At 46.4% G+C, this 17,395-nt stretch overlaps 1 protein-coding gene, 2 long non-coding RNA genes and 33 other non-coding genes across 40 annotated transcripts in view; all 36 read left to right on the top strand.

Moving 5' to 3' along the window:
- The window catches only part of fbxo4 (F-box protein 4), a 67,797-nt gene that overhangs the window by 33,405 nt on the left and 16,997 nt on the right, over window positions 1-17,395 (top strand). The gene's annotated exons all lie outside the window — the stretch shown is intronic.
- Window positions 8-80, top strand: trnav-cac (transfer RNA valine (anticodon CAC)). The gene has a single exon. It is a non-coding gene; the product is annotated as a tRNA-Val (tRNA).
- Window positions 60-3,894, top strand: LOC147842686 (uncharacterized). The gene is made up of 3 exons (XR_015498103.1): window positions 60-1,874; window positions 2,555-3,065; window positions 3,746-3,894. It is a non-coding gene; the product is annotated as an uncharacterized LOC147842686 (long non-coding RNA).
- On the top strand, window positions 362-434 carry trnav-uac (transfer RNA valine (anticodon UAC)). Its single transcript has one exon. It is a non-coding gene; the product is annotated as a tRNA-Val (tRNA).
- Window positions 1,021-1,093, top strand: trnav-aac (transfer RNA valine (anticodon AAC)). Its single transcript has one exon. It is a non-coding gene; the product is annotated as a tRNA-Val (tRNA).
- Window positions 1,199-1,271, top strand: trnav-cac (transfer RNA valine (anticodon CAC)). The gene has a single exon. It is a non-coding gene; the product is annotated as a tRNA-Val (tRNA).
- Window positions 1,553-1,625, top strand: trnav-uac (transfer RNA valine (anticodon UAC)). The gene has a single exon. It is a non-coding gene; the product is annotated as a tRNA-Val (tRNA).
- On the top strand, window positions 2,212-2,284 carry trnav-aac (transfer RNA valine (anticodon AAC)). The gene has a single exon. It is a non-coding gene; the product is annotated as a tRNA-Val (tRNA).
- Window positions 3,403-3,475, top strand: trnav-aac (transfer RNA valine (anticodon AAC)). The gene has a single exon. It is a non-coding gene; the product is annotated as a tRNA-Val (tRNA).
- trnav-uac (transfer RNA valine (anticodon UAC)) lies at window positions 3,935-4,007 on the top strand. The gene has a single exon. It is a non-coding gene; the product is annotated as a tRNA-Val (tRNA).
- Window positions 4,392-4,464, top strand: trnav-uac (transfer RNA valine (anticodon UAC)). Its single transcript has one exon. It is a non-coding gene; the product is annotated as a tRNA-Val (tRNA).
- On the top strand, window positions 5,229-5,301 carry trnav-cac (transfer RNA valine (anticodon CAC)). The gene has a single exon. It is a non-coding gene; the product is annotated as a tRNA-Val (tRNA).
- Window positions 5,583-5,655, top strand: trnav-uac (transfer RNA valine (anticodon UAC)). The gene has a single exon. It is a non-coding gene; the product is annotated as a tRNA-Val (tRNA).
- On the top strand, window positions 6,242-6,314 carry trnav-aac (transfer RNA valine (anticodon AAC)). Its single transcript has one exon. It is a non-coding gene; the product is annotated as a tRNA-Val (tRNA).
- trnav-cac (transfer RNA valine (anticodon CAC)) lies at window positions 6,420-6,492 on the top strand. The gene has a single exon. It is a non-coding gene; the product is annotated as a tRNA-Val (tRNA).
- Window positions 6,774-6,846, top strand: trnav-uac (transfer RNA valine (anticodon UAC)). Its single transcript has one exon. It is a non-coding gene; the product is annotated as a tRNA-Val (tRNA).
- trnav-uac (transfer RNA valine (anticodon UAC)) lies at window positions 7,231-7,303 on the top strand. Its single transcript has one exon. It is a non-coding gene; the product is annotated as a tRNA-Val (tRNA).
- Window positions 8,068-8,140, top strand: trnav-cac (transfer RNA valine (anticodon CAC)). The gene has a single exon. It is a non-coding gene; the product is annotated as a tRNA-Val (tRNA).
- Window positions 8,120-11,086, top strand: LOC147842674 (uncharacterized). The gene is made up of 3 exons (XR_015498102.1): window positions 8,120-9,109; window positions 9,443-10,632; window positions 10,819-11,086. It is a non-coding gene; the product is annotated as an uncharacterized LOC147842674 (long non-coding RNA).
- trnav-uac (transfer RNA valine (anticodon UAC)) lies at window positions 8,422-8,494 on the top strand. The gene has a single exon. It is a non-coding gene; the product is annotated as a tRNA-Val (tRNA).
- trnav-aac (transfer RNA valine (anticodon AAC)) lies at window positions 9,081-9,153 on the top strand. Its single transcript has one exon. It is a non-coding gene; the product is annotated as a tRNA-Val (tRNA).
- On the top strand, window positions 9,259-9,331 carry trnav-cac (transfer RNA valine (anticodon CAC)). The gene has a single exon. It is a non-coding gene; the product is annotated as a tRNA-Val (tRNA).
- On the top strand, window positions 9,613-9,685 carry trnav-uac (transfer RNA valine (anticodon UAC)). The gene has a single exon. It is a non-coding gene; the product is annotated as a tRNA-Val (tRNA).
- trnav-aac (transfer RNA valine (anticodon AAC)) lies at window positions 10,272-10,344 on the top strand. Its single transcript has one exon. It is a non-coding gene; the product is annotated as a tRNA-Val (tRNA).
- Window positions 10,450-10,522, top strand: trnav-cac (transfer RNA valine (anticodon CAC)). The gene has a single exon. It is a non-coding gene; the product is annotated as a tRNA-Val (tRNA).
- trnav-uac (transfer RNA valine (anticodon UAC)) lies at window positions 10,804-10,876 on the top strand. Its single transcript has one exon. It is a non-coding gene; the product is annotated as a tRNA-Val (tRNA).
- Window positions 11,463-11,535, top strand: trnav-aac (transfer RNA valine (anticodon AAC)). Its single transcript has one exon. It is a non-coding gene; the product is annotated as a tRNA-Val (tRNA).
- On the top strand, window positions 12,654-12,726 carry trnav-aac (transfer RNA valine (anticodon AAC)). The gene has a single exon. It is a non-coding gene; the product is annotated as a tRNA-Val (tRNA).
- trnav-uac (transfer RNA valine (anticodon UAC)) lies at window positions 13,186-13,258 on the top strand. Its single transcript has one exon. It is a non-coding gene; the product is annotated as a tRNA-Val (tRNA).
- On the top strand, window positions 13,643-13,715 carry trnav-uac (transfer RNA valine (anticodon UAC)). Its single transcript has one exon. It is a non-coding gene; the product is annotated as a tRNA-Val (tRNA).
- Window positions 14,480-14,552, top strand: trnav-cac (transfer RNA valine (anticodon CAC)). The gene has a single exon. It is a non-coding gene; the product is annotated as a tRNA-Val (tRNA).
- Window positions 14,834-14,906, top strand: trnav-uac (transfer RNA valine (anticodon UAC)). The gene has a single exon. It is a non-coding gene; the product is annotated as a tRNA-Val (tRNA).
- On the top strand, window positions 15,493-15,565 carry trnav-aac (transfer RNA valine (anticodon AAC)). The gene has a single exon. It is a non-coding gene; the product is annotated as a tRNA-Val (tRNA).
- On the top strand, window positions 15,671-15,743 carry trnav-cac (transfer RNA valine (anticodon CAC)). The gene has a single exon. It is a non-coding gene; the product is annotated as a tRNA-Val (tRNA).
- On the top strand, window positions 16,685-16,757 carry trnav-aac (transfer RNA valine (anticodon AAC)). The gene has a single exon. It is a non-coding gene; the product is annotated as a tRNA-Val (tRNA).
- On the top strand, window positions 17,217-17,289 carry trnav-uac (transfer RNA valine (anticodon UAC)). The gene has a single exon. It is a non-coding gene; the product is annotated as a tRNA-Val (tRNA).

Below are 17,395 nucleotides of genomic sequence, written 5' to 3'. Positions count from 1 at the left end.
ACTGTAGGTTTCCGTAGTGTAGTGGTTATCACGTTCGCCTCACACGCGAAAGGTCCCCAGTTCGAAACTGGGCGGGAACAGCCTCGACTTTTATGAAAATTGTCAAACCAGGCTTCTGTTGAGCACTGCCATACACTGAAAACATTCTTTGTGCAAAGCGGTGTGAGGCTAGAAGTTTGAATTCAACTCAGTGTTTACCTGCCATTGTGGTGTCGCAAAATTGCGTAGAATCTGATTTCTTTTAGCTTTGTGTTTTGCATGAGCAGGTGGCCAGTGCGTTTGCTGGCCCTCCACAGTGCAGACCTTTCAAGACAGCTCTATAAAAAAGGCTATAAAAACTTGAAACAATACAGTCGTGTTGGTTTCCGTAGTGTAGTGGTTATCACGTTTGCTTTACACGCAAAAGGTCCCCTGTTCGAAACTGGGCGGAAACATACGTTAGGCAGACACTTTTGTCCAAAGGCGCTTACAATAGAGGAGGTATTCAGCGATTCAACAAGACGAGGCAACGCATACAAGAAGTGCTATTTATTCCAACTAACTTGTTTGTGCTCAGAGAATTTAGTGCAAGAGTCGGAGTTTTGTTTTCTTTAGAGAGAGGGATATTCACCGGCGTTCAGGAGTACTCGGAAGAGATGGGTTTTAGCTATCTTTTAAAGGATACCAGTGCATCCGTAATCCGAGTGGGAATGGGAAGATAATTCCACCAGAGTGGAACATTGGATGAAAACATTGTGGGAAGTAGCCTACAGTCTCTCTGCGATGGCACCACAAGACTGTGCTCACACCCAAACCGAAGGCTCCTGTGGTTATCACGATGGCTTTACAAGCGGAAGGTCTCCTGTTAGAAAGTGGGGGGAAACATGCAGATTTGCTTTTATGCACATTCTCACTTGGCGTGTATGCTTAAACCTGCGGGGAGCTTGTCACGCTGAGTAGGCTTTGTCCGCTTGATTGACAAGCGCGTACACCTTGTTCTATCCATGCAGCCCTTTCTTCCCAGCTGAAAGCACATGTGGGGTTTCTGTAGTGTAGTGGTCATCACGTTCGCCTAACACGCGAAAGGTCCTCGGTTCGAAACCGAGCAGAAACAGCGCTCTTCTTTTGGTGCGAAAACATTAGCATCAACTGCCGCCTTAGGAACGATTGTCAACCGGCACCCAATCAAAAAGGGTATCTGCCTTTGGCACTACTGTAGGTTTCCGTAGTGTAGTGGTTATCACGTTCGCCTCACACGCGAAAGGTCCCCAGTTCGAAACTGGGCGGGAATAGCCTCGACTTTTATGAAAATTGTCAAACCAGGCTTCTGTTGAGCACTGCCATACACTGAAAACATTCTTTGTGCAAAGCGGTGTGAGGCTAGAAGTTTGAATTCAACTCAGTGTTTACCTGCCATTGTGGTGTCGCAAAATTGCGTAGAATCTGATTTCTTTTAGCTTTGTGTTTTGCACGAGCAGGTGGCCAGTGCGTTTGCTGGCCCTCCACAGTGCAGACCTTTCAAGACAGCTCTATAAAAAAGGCTATAAAAACTTGAAACAAAACAGTCGTGTTGGTTTCCGTAGTGTAGTGGTTATCACGTTTGCTTTACACGCTAAAGGTCCCCTGTTCGAAACTGGGCGGAAACATACGTTAGGCAGACACTTTTGTCCAAAGGCGCTTACAATAGAGGAGGTATTCAGCGATTCAACAAGACGAGGCAACGCATACAAGAAGTGCTATTTATTCCAACTAACTTGTTTGTGCTCAGAGAATTTAGTGCAAGAGTCGGAGTTTTGTTTTCTTTAGAGAGAGGGATATTCACCGGCGTTCAGAAGTACTCGGAAGAGATGGGTTTTAGCTATCTTTTAAAGGACACCAGTGCATCCGTAATCCGAGTGGGAATGGGAAGATAATTCCACCAGAGTGGAACATTGGATGAAAACATTGTGGGAAGTAGCCTACAGTCTCTCTGCGATGGCACCACAAGACTGTGCTCACACCCAAACCGAAGGCTCCTGTGGTTATCACGATGGCTTTACAAGCGGAAGGTCTCCTGTTAGAAAGTGGGGGGAAACATGCAGATTTGCTTTTATGCACATTCTCACTTGGCGTGTATGCTTAAACCTGCGGGGAGCTTGTCACGCTGAGTAGACTTTGTCCGCTTGATTGACAAGCGCGTACACCTTGTTCTATCCATGCAGGCCTTTCTTTCCAGCTGAAAGCGCATGTGGGGTTTCTGTAGTGTAGTGGTCATCACGTTCGCCTAACACGCGAAAGGTCCTCGGTTCGAAACCGAGCAGAAACAGCGCTCTTCTTTTGGTGCGAAAACAATAGCATCAACTGCCGCCTTAGGAACGATTGTCAACCGGCACCCAATCAAAAAGGGTATCTGCCTTTTGCACTACTGTAGGTTTGCGTAGTGTAGAGGTTATCACGTTCGCCTCACACGCGAAAGGTCCCCAGTTAAAAACTGGGCGGGAACAGCCTTGACTTTTATGAAAATTGTCAAACCAGGCTTCTGTTGAGCACTGCCATACACTGAAAACATTCTTTGTGCAAAGCGGTGTGAGGCTAGAAGTTTGAATTCAACTCAGTGTTTACCTGCCATTGTGGTGTCGCAAAATTGCGTAGAATCTGATTTCTTTTAGCTTTGTGTTTTGCATGAGCAGGTGGCCAGTGCGTTTGCTGGCCCTCCACAGTGCAGACCTTTCAAGACAGCTCAATAAAAAAGACTATAAAATCTTGAAACAATACAGTAGTGTAGGTTTCCGTAGTGTAGTGATTATCACGTTTGCTTTACACGCAGAAGGTCCCCTGTTCGAAACTGGGCGGAAACATACGTTAGGCAGACACTTTTGTCCAAAGGCGCTTACAATAGAGGAGGTATTCAGCGATTCAACAAGACGAGGCAACGCATACAAGAAGTGCTATTTATTCCAACTAACTTGTTTGTGCTCAGAGAATTTAGTGCAAGAGTCGGAGTTTTGTTTTCTTTAGAGAGAGGGATATTCACCGGCGTTCAGGAGTACTCGGAAGAGATGGGTTTTAGCTATCTTTTAAAGGATACCAGTGCATCCGTAATCCGAGTGGGAATGGGAAGATAATTCCACCAGAGTGGAACATTGGATGAAAACATTGTGGGAAGTAGCCTACAGTCTCTCTGCGATGGCACCACAAGACTGTGCTCACACCCAAACCGAAGGCTCCTGTGGTTATCACGATGGCTTTACAAGCGGAAGGTCTCCTGTTAGAAAGTGGGGGGAAACATGCAGATTTGCTTTTATGCACATTCTCACTTGGCGTGTATGCTTAAACCTGCGGGGAGCTTGTCACGCTGAGTAGGCTTTGTCCGCTTGATTGACAAGCGCGTACACCTTGTTCTATCCATGCAGCCCTTTCTTCCCAGCTGAAAGCACATGTGGGGTTTCTGTAGTGTAGTGGTCATCACGTTCGCCTAACACGCGAAAGGTCCTCGGTTCGAAACCGAGCAGAAACAGCGCTCTTCTTTTGGTGCGAAAACATTAGCATCAACTGCCGCCTTAGGAACGATTGTCAACCGGCACCCAATCAAAAAGGGTATCTGCCTTTGGCACTACTGTAGGTTTCCGTAGTGTAGTGGTTATCACGTTCGCCTCACACGCGAAAGGTTCCCAGTTCGAAACTGGGCGGGAATAGCCTCAACTTTTATGAAAATTGTCAAACCAGGCTTCTGTTGAGCACTGCCATACACTGAAAACATTCTTTGTGCAAAGCGGTGTGAGGCTAGAAGTTTGAATTCAACTCAGTGTTTACCTGCCATTGTGGTGTCGCAAAATTGCGTAGAATCTGATTTCTTTTAGCTTTGTGTTTTGCACGAGCAGGTGGCCAGTGCGTTTGCTGGCCCTCCACAGTGCAGACCTTTCAAGACAGCTCTATAAAAAAGACTATAAAAACTTGAAACAATACAGTCGTGTTGGTTTCCGTAGTGTAGTGGTTATCACGTTTGCTTTACACGCAAAAGGTCCCCTGTTCGGAACTGGGCGGAAACATACGTTAGGCAGACACTTTTGTCCAAAGGCGCTTACAATAGAGGAGGTATTCAGCGATTCAACAAGACGAGGCAACGCATACAAGAAGTGCTATTTATTCCAACTAACTTGTTTGTGCTCAGAGAATTTAGTGCAAGAGTGCAGTGCACTGCCATACACTGAAAACATTCTTTGTGCAAAGCGGTGTGAGGCTAGAAGTTTGAATTCAACTCAGTGTTTACCTGCCATTGAGGGGTCGCAAAATTGCGTAGAATCTGATTTCTTTTAGCTTTGTGTTTTGCATGAGCAGGTGGCCAGTGCGTTTGCTGGCCCTCCACAGTGCAGACCTTTCAAGACAGCTCTATAAAAAAGGCGATAAAAACGTGAAACAATACAGTCGTGTTGGTTTCCGTAGTGTAGTGGTTATCACGTTTGCTTTACACGCAAAAGGTCCCCTGTTCGAAACTGGGCGGAAACATACGTTAGGCAGACACTTTTGTCCAAAGGCGCTTACAATAGAGGAGGTATTCAGCGATTCAACAAGACGAGGCAACGCATACAAGAAGTGCTATTTATTCCAACTAACTTGTTTGTGCTCAGAGAATTTAGTGCAAGAGTCGGAGTTTTGTTTTCTTTAGAGAGAGGGATATTCACCGGCGTTCAGGAGTACTCGGAAGAGATGGGTTTTAGCTATCTTTTAAAGGACACCAGTGCATCCGTAATCCGAGTGGGAATGGGAAGATAATTCCACCAGAGTGGAACATTGGATGAAAACATTGTGGGAAGTAGCCTACAGTCTCTCTGCGATGGCACCACAAGACTGTGCTCACACCCAAACCGAAGGCTCCTGTGGTTATCACGATGGCTTTACAAGCGGAAGGTCTCCTGTTAGAAAGTGGGGGGAAACATGCAGATTTGCTTTTATGCACATTCTCACTTGGCGTGTATGCTTAAACCTGCGGGGAGCTTGTCACGCTGAGTAGGCTTTGTCCGCTTGATTGACAAGCGCGTACACCGTGTCCTATCCATGCAGGCCTTTGTTCCCAGTTGAAAGCGCATGTGGGGTTTCTGTAGTGTAGTGGTCATCACGGTCGCCTAACACGCGAAAGGTCCTCGGTTCGAAACCGAGCAGAAACAGCGCTCTTCTTTTGGTGCGAAAACATTAGCATCAACTGCCGCCTTAGGAACGATTGTCAACCGGCACCCAATCAAAAAGGGTATCTGCCTTTTGCACTACTGTAGGTTTCCGTAGTGTAGTGGTTATCACGTTCGCCTCACACGCGAAAGGTCCCCAGTTCGAAACTGGGCGGGAACAGCCTCGACTTTTATGAAAATTGTCAAACCAGGCTTCTGTTGAGCACTGCCATACACTGAAAACATTCTTTGTGCAAAGCGGTGTGAGGCTAGAAGTTTGAATTCAACTCAGTGTTTACCTGCCATTGTGGTGTCGCAAAATTGCGTAGAATCTGATTTCTTTTAGCTTTGTGTTTTGCATGAGCAGGTGGCCAGTGCGTTTGCTGGCCCTCCACAGTGCAGACCTTTCAAGACAGCTCTATAAAAAAGGCTATAAAAACTTGAAACAATACAATCGTGTTGGTTTCCGTAGTGTAGTGGTTATCACGTTTGCTTTACACGCAAAAGGTCCCCTGTTCGAAACTGGGCGGAAACATACGTTAGGCAGACACTTTTGTCCAAAGGCGCTTACAATAGAGGAGGTATTCAGCGATTCAACAAGACGAGGCAACGCATACAAGAAGTGCTATTTATTCCAACTAACTTGTTTGTGCTCAGAGAATTTAGTGCAAGAGTCGGAGTTTTGTTTTCTTTAGAGAGAGGGATATTCACCGGCGTTCAGGAGTACTCGGAAGAGATGGGTTTTAGCTATCTTTTAAAGGATACCAGTGCATCCGTAATCCGAGTGGGAATGGGAAGATAATTCCACCAGAGTGGAACATTGGATGAAAACATTGTGGGAAGTAGCCTACAGTCTCTCTGCGATGGCACCACAAGACTGTGCTCACACCCAAACCGAAGGCTCCTGTGGTTATCACGATGGCTTTACAAGCGGAAGGTCTCCTGTTAGAAAGTGGGGGGAAACATGCAGATTTGCTTTTATGCACATTCTCACTTGGCGTGTATGCTTAAACCTGCGGGGAGCTTGTCACGCTGAGTAGGCTTTGTCCGCTTGATTGACAAGCGCGTACACCTTGTTCTATCCATGCAGCCCTTTCTTCCCAGCTGAAAGCACATGTGGGGTTTCTGTAGTGTAGTGGTCATCACGTTCGCCTAACACGCGAAAGGTCCTCGGTTCGAAACCGAGCAGAAACAGCGCTCCTCTTTTGGTGCGAAAACATTAGCATCAACTGCCGCCTTAGGAACGATTGTCAACCGGCACCCAATCAAAAAGGGTATCTGCCTTTTGCACTACTGTAGGTTTCCGTAGTGTAGTGGTTATCACGTTCGCCTCACACGCGAAAGGTCCCCAGTTCGAAACTGGGCGGGAACAGCCTTGACTTTTATGAAAATTGTCAAACCAGGCTTCTGTTGAGCACTGCCATACACTGAAAACATTCTTTGTGCAAAGCGGTGTGAGGCTAGAAGTTTGAATTCAACTCCGTGTTTACCTGCCATTGTGGTGTCGCAAAATTGCGTAGAATCTGATTTCTTTTAGCTTTGTGTTTTGCATGAGCAGGTGGCCAGTGCGTTTGCTGGCCCTCCACAGTGCAGACCTTTCAAGACAGCTCTATAAAAAAGACTATAAAAACTTGAAACAATACAGTCGTTTTGGTTTCCGTAGTGTAGTGGTTATCACGTTTGCTTTACACGCAAAAGGTCCCCTGTTCGAAACTGGGCGGAAACATACGTTAGGCAGACACTTTTGTCCAACGGCGCTTACAATAGAGGAGGTATTCAGCGATTCAACAAGACGAGGCAACGCATACAAGAAGTGCTATTTATTCCAACTAACTTGTTTGTGCTCAGAGAATTTAGTGCAAGAGTGCAGTGCACTGCCATACACTGAAAACATTCTTTGTGCAAAGCGGTGTGAGGCTAGAAGTTTGAATTCAACTCAGTGTTTACCTGCCATTGAGGGGTCGCAAAATTGCGTAGAGTCTGATTTCTTTTAGCTTTGTGTTTTGTATGAGCAGGTGGCCAGTGCGTTTGCTGGCCCTCCACAGTGCAGACCTTTCAAGACAGCTCTATAAAAAAGGCTATAAAAACGTGAAACAATACAGTCGTGTTGGTTTCCGTAGTGTAGTGGTTATCACGTTTGCTTTACACGCAAAAGGTCCCCTGTTCGAAACTGGGCGGAAACATACGTTAGGCAGACACTTTTGTCCAAAGGCGCTTACAATAGAGGAGGTATTCAGCGATTCAACAAGACGAGGCAACGCATACAAGAAGTGCTATTTATTCCAACTAACTTGTTTGTGCTCAGAGAATTTAGTGCAAGAGTCGGAGTTTTGTTTTCTTTAGAGAGAGGGATATTCACCGGCGTTCAGGAGTACTCGGAAGAGATGGGTTTTAGCTATCTTTTAAAGGACACCAGTGCATCCGTAATCCGAATGGGAATGGGAAGATAATTCCACCAGAGTGGAACATTGGATGAAAACATTGTGGGAAGTAGCCTACAGTCTCTCTGCGATGGCACCACAAGACTGTGCTCACACCCAAACCGAAGGCTCCTGTGGTTATCACGATGGCTTTACAAGCGGAAGGTCTCCTGTTAGAAAGTGGGGGGAAACATGCAGATTTGCTTTTATGCACATTCTCACTTGGCGTGTATGCTTAAACCTGCGGGGAGCTTGTCACGCTGAGTAGGCTTTGTCCGCTTGATTGACAAGCGCGTACACCGTGTCCTATCCATGCAGGCCTTTGTTCCCAGTTGAAAGCGCATGTGGGGTTTCTGTAGTGTAGTGGTCATCACGGTCGCCTAACACGCGAAAGGTCCTCGGTTCGAAACCGAGCAGAAACAGCGCTCCTCTTTTGGTGCGAAAACATTAGCATCAACTGCCGCCTTAGGAACGATTGTCAACCGGCACCCAATCAAAAAGGGTATCTGCCTTTTGCACTACTGTAGGTTTCCGTAGTGTAGTGGTTATCACGTTCGCCTCACACGCGAAAGGTCCCCAGTTCGAAACTGGGCGGGAACAGCCTCGACTTTTATGAAAATTGTCAAACCAGGCTTCTGTTGAGCACTGCCATACACTGAAAACATTCTTTGTGCAAAGCGGTGTGAGGCTAGAAGTTTGAATTCAACTCAGTGTTTACCTGCCATTGAGGGGTCGCAAAATTGCGTAGAATCTGATTTCTTTTAGCTTTGTGTTTTGCATGAGCAGGTGGCCAGTGCGTTTGCTGGCCCTCCACAGTGCAGACCTTTCAAGACAGCTCTATAAAAAAGGCGATAAAAACGTGAAACAATACAGTCGTGTTGGTTTCCGTAGTGTAGTGGTTATCACGTTTGCTTTACACGCAAAAGGTCCCCTGTTCGAAACTGGGCGGAAACATACGTTAGGCAGACACTTTTGTCCAAAGGCGCTTACAATAGAGGAGGTATTCAGCGATTCAACAAGACGAGGCAACGCATACAAGAAGTGCTATTTATTCCAACTAACTTGTTTGTGCTCAGAGAATTTAGTGCAAGAGTCGGAGTTTTGTTTTCTTTAGAGAGAGGGATATTCACCGGCGTTCAGGAGTACTCGGAAGAGATGGGTTTTAGCTATCTTTTAAAGGACACCAGTGCATCCGTAATCCGAGTGGGAATGGGAAGATAATTCCACCAGAGTGGAACATTGGATGAAAACATTGTGGGAAGTAGCCTACAGTCTCTCTGCGATGGCACCACAAGACTGTGCTCACACCCAAACCGAAGGCTCCTGTGGTTATCACGATGGCTTTACAAGCGGAAGGTCTCCTGTTAGAAAGTGGGGGGAAACATGCAGATTTGCTTTTATGCACATTCTCACTTGGCGTGTATGCTTAAACCTGCGGGGAGCTTGTCACGCTGAGTAGGCTTTGTCCGCTTGATTGACAAGCGCGTACACCGTGTCCTATCCATGCAGGCCTTTGTTCCCAGTTGAAAGCGCATGTGGGGTTTCTGTAGTGTAGTGGTCATCACGTTCGCCTAACACGCGAAAGGTCCTCGGTTCGAAACCGAGCAGAAACAGCGCTCTTCTTTTGGTGCGAAAACATTAGCATCAACTGCCGCCTTAGGAACGATTGTCAACCGGCACCCAATCAAAAAGGGTATCTGCCTTTTGCACTACTGTAGGTTTCCGTAGTGTAGTGGTTATCACGTTCGCCTCACACGCGAAAGGTCCCCAGTTCGAAACTGGGCGGGAACAGCCTCGACTTTTATGAAAATTGTCAAACCAGGCTTCTGTTGAGCACTGCCATACACTGAAAACATTCTTTGTGCAAAGCGGTGTGAGGCTAGAAGTTTGAATTCAACTCAGTGTTTACCTGCCATTGTGGTGTCGCAAAATTGCGTAGAATCTGATTTCTTTTAGCTTTGTGTTTTGCATGAGCAGGTGGCCAGTGCGTTTGCTGGCCCTCCACAGTGCAGACCTTTCAAGACAGCTCTATAAAAAAGGCTATAAAAACTTGAAACAATACAGTCGTGTTGGTTTCCGTAGTGTAGTGGTTATCACGTTTGCTTTACACGCAAAAGGTCCCCTGTTCGAAACTGGGCGGAAACATACGTTAGGCAGACACTTTTGTCCAAAGGCGCTTACAATAGAGGAGGTATTCAGCGATTCAACAAGACGAGGCAACGCATACAAGAAGTGCTATTTATTCCAACTAACTTGTTTGTGCTCAGAGAATTTAGTGCAAGAGTCGGAGTTTTGTTTTCTTTAGAGAGAGGGATATTCACCGGCGTTCAGGAGTACTCGGAAGAGATGGGTTTTAGCTATCTTTTAAAGGATACCAGTGCATCCGTAATCCGAGTGGGAATGGGAAGATAATTCCACCAGAGTGGAACATTGGATGAAAACATTGTGGGAAGTAGCCTACAGTCTCTCTGCGATGGCACCACAAGACTGTGCTCACACCCAAACCGAAGGCTCCTGTGGTTATCACGATGGCTTTACAAGCGGAAGGTCTCCTGTTAGAAAGTGGGGGGAAACATGCAGATTTGCTTTTATGCACATTCTCACTTGGCGTGTATGCTTAAACCTGCGGGGAGCTTGTCACGCTGAGTAGGCTTTGTCCGCTTGATTGACAAGCGCGTACACCTTGTTCTATCCATGCAGCCCTTTCTTCCCAGCTGAAAGCACATGTGGGGTTTCTGTAGTGTAGTGGTCATCACGTTCGCCTAACACGCGAAAGGTCCTCGGTTCGAAACCGAGCAGAAACAGCGCTCTTCTTTTGGTGCGAAAACATTAGCATCAACTGCCGCCTTAGGAACGATTGTCAACCGGCACCCAATCAAAAAGGGTATCTGCCTTTGGCACTACTGTAGGTTTCCGTAGTGTAGTGGTTATCACGTTCGCCTCACACGCGAAAGGTCCCCAGTTCGAAACTGGGCGGGAATAGCCTCGACTTTTATGAAAATTGTCAAACCAGGCTTCTGTTGAGCACTGCCATACACTGAAAACATTCTTTGTGCAAAGCGGTGTGAGGCTAGAAGTTTGAATTCAACTCAGTGTTTACCTGCCATTGTGGTGTCGCAAAATTGCGTAGAATCTGATTTCTTTTAGCTTTGTGTTTTGCACGAGCAGGTGGCCAGTGCGTTTGCTGGCCCTCCACAGTGCAGACCTTTCAAGACAGCTCTATAAAAAAGGCTATAAAAACTTGAAACAAAACAGTCGTGTTGGTTTCCGTAGTGTAGTGGTTATCACGTTTGCTTTACACGCTAAAGGTCCCCTGTTCGAAACTGGGCGGAAACATACGTTAGGCAGACACTTTTGTCCAAAGGCGCTTACAATAGAGGAGGTATTCAGCGATTCAACAAGACGAGGCAACGCATACAAGAAGTGCTATTTATTCCAACTAACTTGTTTGTGCTCAGAGAATTTAGTGCAAGAGTCGGAGTTTTGTTTTCTTTAGAGAGAGGGATATTCACCGGCGTTCAGAAGTACTCGGAAGAGATGGGTTTTAGCTATCTTTTAAAGGACACCAGTGCATCCGTAATCCGAGTGGGAATGGGAAGATAATTCCACCAGAGTGGAACATTGGATGAAAACATTGTGGGAAGTAGCCTACAGTCTCTCTGCGATGGCACCACAAGACTGTGCTCACACCCAAACCGAAGGCTCCTGTGGTTATCACGATGGCTTTACAAGCGGAAGGTCTCCTGTTAGAAAGTGGGGGGAAACATGCAGATTTGCTTTTATGCACATTCTCACTTGGCGTGTATGCTTAAACCTGCGGGGAGCTTGTCACGCTGAGTAGACTTTGTCCGCTTGATTGACAAGCGCGTACACCTTGTTCTATCCATGCAGGCCTTTCTTTCCAGCTGAAAGCGCATGTGGGGTTTCTGTAGTGTAGTGGTCATCACGTTCGCCTAACACGCGAAAGGTCCTCGGTTCGAAACCGAGCAGAAACAGCGCTCTTCTTTTGGTGCGAAAACAATAGCATCAACTGCCGCCTTAGGAACGATTGTCAACCGGCACCCAATCAAAAAGGGTATCTGCCTTTTGCACTACTGTAGGTTTGCGTAGTGTAGAGGTTATCACGTTCGCCTCACACGCGAAAGGTCCCCAGTTAAAAACTGGGCGGGAACAGCCTTGACTTTTATGAAAATTGTCAAACCAGGCTTCTGTTGAGCACTGCCATACACTGAAAACATTCTTTGTGCAAAGCGGTGTGAGGCTAGAAGTTTGAATTCAACTCAGTGTTTACCTGCCATTGTGGTGTCGCAAAATTGCGTAGAATCTGATTTCTTTTAGCTTTGTGTTTTGCATGAGCAGGTGGCCAGTGCGTTTGCTGGCCCTCCACAGTGCAGACCTTTCAAGACAGCTCAATAAAAAAGACTATAAAATCTTGAAACAATACAGTAGTGTAGGTTTCCGTAGTGTAGTGATTATCACGTTTGCTTTACACGCAGAAGGTCCCCTGTTCGAAACTGGGCGGAAACATACGTTAGGCAGACACTTTTGTCCAAAGGCGCTTACAATAGAGGAGGTATTCAGCGATTCAACAAGACGAGGCAACGCATACAAGAAGTGCTATTTATTCCAACTAACTTGTTTGTGCTCAGAGAATTTAGTGCAAGAGTCGGAGTTTTGTTTTCTTTAGAGAGAGGGATATTCACCGGCGTTCAGGAGTACTCGGAAGAGATGGGTTTTAGCTATCTTTTAAAGGATACCAGTGCATCCGTAATCCGAGTGGGAATGGGAAGATAATTCCACCAGAGTGGAACATTGGATGAAAACATTGTGGGAAGTAGCCTACAGTCTCTCTGCGATGGCACCACAAGACTGTGCTCACACCCAAACCGAAGGCTCCTGTGGTTATCACGATGGCTTTACAAGCGGAAGGTCTCCTGTTAGAAAGTGGGGGGAAACATGCAGATTTGCTTTTATGCACATTCTCACTTGGCGTGTATGCTTAAACCTGCGGGGAGCTTGTCACGCTGAGTAGGCTTTGTCCGCTTGATTGACAAGCGCGTACACCTTGTTCTATCCATGCAGCCCTTTCTTCCCAGCTGAAAGCACATGTGGGGTTTCTGTAGTGTAGTGGTCATCACGTTCGCCTAACACGCGAAAGGTCCTCGGTTCGAAACCGAGCAGAAACAGCGCTCTTCTTTTGGTGCGAAAACATTAGCATCAACTGCCGCCTTAGGAACGATTGTCAACCGGCACCCAATCAAAAAGGGTATCTGCCTTTGGCACTACTGTAGGTTTCCGTAGTGTAGTGGTTATCACGTTCGCCTCACACGCGAAAGGTTCCCAGTTCGAAACTGGGCGGGAATAGCCTCAACTTTTATGAAAATTGTCAAACCAGGCTTCTGTTGAGCACTGCCATACACTGAAAACATTCTTTGTGCAAAGCGGTGTGAGGCTAGAAGTTTGAATTCAACTCAGTGTTTACCTGCCATTGTGGTGTCGCAAAATTGCGTAGAATCTGATTTCTTTTAGCTTTGTGTTTTGCACGAGCAGGTGGCCAGTGCGTTTGCTGGCCCTCCACAGTGCAGACCTTTCAAGACAGCTCTATAAAAAAGACTATAAAAACTTGAAACAATACAGTCGTGTTGGTTTCCGTAGTGTAGTGGTTATCACGTTTGCTTTACACGCAAAAGGTCCCCTGTTCGGAACTGGGCGGAAACATACGTTAGGCAGACACTTTTGTCCAAAGGCGCTTACAATAGAGGAGGTATTCAGCGATTCAACAAGACGAGGCAACGCATACAAGAAGTGCTATTTATTCCAACTAACTTGTTTGTGCTCAGAGAATTTAGTGCAAGAGTGCAGTGCACTGCCATACACTGAAAACATTCTTTGTGCAAAGCGGTGTGAGGCTAGAAGTTTGAATTCAACTCAGTGTTTACCTGCCATTGAGGGGTCGCAAAATTGCGTAGAATCTGATTTCTTTTAGCTTTGTGTTTTGCATGAGCAGGTGGCCAGTGCGTTTGCTGGCCCTCCACAGTGCAGACCTTTCAAGACAGCTCTATAAAAAAGGCGATAAAAACGTGAAACAATACAGTCGTGTTGGTTTCCGTAGTGTAGTGGTTATCACGTTTGCTTTACACGCAAAAGGTCCCCTGTTCGAAACTGGGCGGAAACATACGTTAGGCAGACACTTTTGTCCAAAGGCGCTTACAATAGAGGAGGTATTCAGCGATTCAACAAGACGAGGCAACGCATACAAGAAGTGCTATTTATTCCAACTAACTTGTTTGTGCTCAGAGAATTTAGTGCAAGAGTCGGAGTTTTGTTTTCTTTAGAGAGAGGGATATTCACCGGCGTTCAGGAGTACTCGGAAGAGATGGGTTTTAGCTATCTTTTAAAGGACACCAGTGCATCCGTAATCCGAGTGGGAATGGGAAGATAATTCCACCAGAGTGGAACATTGGATGAAAACATTGTGGGAAGTAGCCTACAGTCTCTCTGCGATGGCACCACAAGACTGTGCTCACACCCAAACCGAAGGCTCCTGTGGTTATCACGATGGCTTTACAAGCGGAAGGTCTCCTGTTAGAAAGTGGGGGGAAACATGCAGATTTGCTTTTATGCACATTCTCACTTGGCGTGTATGCTTAAACCTGCGGGGAGCTTGTCACGCTGAGTAGGCTTTGTCCGCTTGATTGACAAGCGCGTACACCGTGTCCTATCCATGCAGGCCTTTGTTCCCAGTTGAAAGCGCATGTGGGGTTTCTGTAGTGTAGTGGTCATCACGGTCGCCTAACACGCGAAAGGTCCTCGGTTCGAAACCGAGCAGAAACAGCGCTCTTCTTTTGGTGCGAAAACATTAGCATCAACTGCCGCCTTAGGAACGATTGTCAACCGGCACCCAATCAAAAAGGGTATCTGCCTTTTGCACTACTGTAGGTTTCCGTAGTGTAGTGGTTATCACGTTCGCCTCACACGCGAAAGGTCCCCAGTTCGAAACTGGGCGGGAACAGCCTCGACTTTTATGAAAATTGTCAAACCAGGCTTCTGTTGAGCACTGCCATACACTGAAAACATTCTTTGTGCAAAGCGGTGTGAGGCTAGAAGTTTGAATTCAACTCAGTGTTTACCTGCCATTGTGGTGTCGCAAAATTGCGTAGAATCTGATTTCTTTTAGCTTTGTGTTTTGCATGAGCAGGTGGCCAGTGCGTTTGCTGGCCCTCCACAGTGCAGACCTTTCAAGACAGCTCTATAAAAAAGGCTATAAAAACTTGAAACAATACAATCGTGTTGGTTTCCGTAGTGTAGTGGTTATCACGTTTGCTTTACACGCAAAAGGTCCCCTGTTCGAAACTGGGCGGAAACATACGTTAGGCAGACACTTTTGTCCAAAGGCGCTTACAATAGAGGAGGTATTCAGCGATTCAACAAGACGAGGCAACGCATACAAGAAGTGCTATTTATTCCAACTAACTTGTTTGTGCTCAGAGAATTTAGTGCAAGAGTCGGAGTTTTGTTTTCTTTAGAGAGAGGGATATTCACCGGCGTTCAGGAGTACTCGGAAGAGATGGGTTTTAGCTATCTTTTAAAGGATACCAGTGCATCCGTAATCCGAGTGGGAATGGGAAGATAATTCCACCAGAGTGGAACATTGGATGAAAACATTGTGGGAAGTAGCCTACAGTCTCTCTGCGATGGCACCACAAGACTGTGCTCACACCCAAACCGAAGGCTCCTGTGGTTATCACGATGGCTTTACAAGCGGAAGGTCTCCTGTTAGAAAGTGGGGGGAAACATGCAGATTTGCTTTTATGCACATTCTCACTTGGCGTGTATGCTTAAACCTGCGGGGAGCTTGTCACGCTGAGTAGGCTTTGTCCGCTTGATTGACAAGCGCGTACACCTTGTTCTATCCATGCAGCCCTTTCTTCCCAGCTGAAAGCACATGTGGGGTTTCTGTAGTGTAGTGGTCATCACGTTCGCCTAACACGCGAAAGGTCCTCGGTTCGAAACCGAGCAGAAACAGCGCTCCTCTTTTGGTGCGAAAACATTAGCATCAACTGCCGCCTTAGGAACGATTGTCAACCGGCACCCAATCAAAAAGGGTATCTGCCTTTGAAACTACTGTAGGTTTCCGTAGTGTAGTGGTTATCACGTTCGCCTCACACGCGAAAGGTCCCCAGTTCGAAACTGGGCGGGAATAGCCTCGACTTTTATGAAAATTGTCAAACCAGGCTTCTGTTGAGCACTGCCATACACTGAAAACATTCTTTGTGCAAAGCGGTGTGAGGCTAGAAGTTTGAATTCAACTCAGTGTTTACCTGCCATTGAGGGGTCGCAAAATTGCGTAGAATCTGATTTCTTTTAGCTTTGTGTTTTGCATGAGCAGGTGGCCAGTGCGTTTGCTGGCCCTCCACAGTGCAGACCTTTCAAGACAGCTCTATAAAAAAAGACTATAAAAACTTGAAACAATACAGTCGTGTTGGTTTCCGTAGTGTAGTGGTTATCACGTTTGCTTCACACGCAAAAGGTCCCCTGTTCGAAACTGGGCGGAAACATACGTTAGGCAGACACTTTTGTCCAAAGGCGCTTACAATAGAGGAGGTATTCAGCGATTCAACAAGACTAGGCAACGCATACAAGAAGTGCTATTTATTCCAACTAACTTGTTTGTGCTCAGAGAATTTAGTGCAAGAGTCGGAGTTTTGTTTTCTTTAGAGAGAGGGATATTCACCGGCGTTCAGGAGTACTCGGAAGAGATGGGTTTTAGCTATCTTTTAAAGGACACCAGTGCATCCGTAATCCGAGTGGGAATGGGAAGATAATTCCACCAGAGTGGAACATTGGATGAAAACATTGTGGGAAGTAGCCTACAGTCTCTCTGCGATGGCACCACAAGACTGTGCTCACACCCAAACCGAAGGCTCCTGTGGTTATCACGATGGCTTTACAAGCGGAAGGTCTCCTGTTAGAAAGTGGGGGGAAACATGCAGATTTGCTTTTATGCACATTCTCACTTGGCGTGTATGCTTAAACCTGCGGGGAGCTTGTCACGCTGAGTAGACTTTGTCCGCTTGATTGACAAGCGCGTACACCTTGTTCTATCCATGCAGGCCTTTCTTTCCAGCTGAAAGCGCATGTGGGGTTTCTGTAGTGTAGTGGTCATCACGTTCGCCTAACACGCGAAAGGTCCTCGGTTCGAAACCGAGCAGAAACAGCGCTCTTCTTTTGGTGCGAAAACAATAGCATCAACTGCTGCCTTAGGAACGATTGTCAACCGGCACCCAATCAAAAAGGGTATCTGCCTTTTGCACTACTGTAGGTTTCCGTAGTGTAGTGGTTCTCACGTTCGCCTCACACGCGAAAGGTCCCCAGTTCGAAACTGGGCGGGAACAACCTCGACTTTTATGAAAATTGTCAAACCAGGCTTCTGTTGAGCACTGCCATACACTGAAAACATTCTTTGTGCAAAGCGGTGTGAGGCTAGAAGTTTGAATTCAACTCAGTGTTTACCTGCCATTGTGGTGTCGCAAAATTGCGTAGAATCTGATTTCTTTTAGCTTTGTGTTTTGCATGAGCAGGTGGCCAGTGCGTTTGCTGGCCCTCCACAGTGCAGACCTTTCAAGACAGCTCTATAAAAAAGACTATAAAAACTTGAAACAATACAGTCGTGTTGGTTTCCGTAGTGTAGTGGTTATCACGTTTGCTTTACACGCAAAAGGTCCCCTGTTCGAAACTGGGCGGAAACATACGTTAGGCAGACACTTTTGTCCAAAGGCGCTTACAATAGAGGAGGTATTCAGCGATTCAACAAGACGAGGCAACTCATACAAGAAGTGCCATTATTCCAACTAA

The sequence above is a fragment of the Danio rerio genome, chromosome 8, assembly GCF_052040795.2.
Source record: "Danio rerio strain M-AB ecotype USA chromosome 8, GRCz13ab, whole genome shotgun sequence".
Classification (NCBI taxonomy): Eukaryota; Metazoa; Chordata; class Actinopteri; order Cypriniformes; family Danionidae; genus Danio; species Danio rerio.
This window is presented reverse-complemented; position numbering and strand designations above follow the sequence as displayed.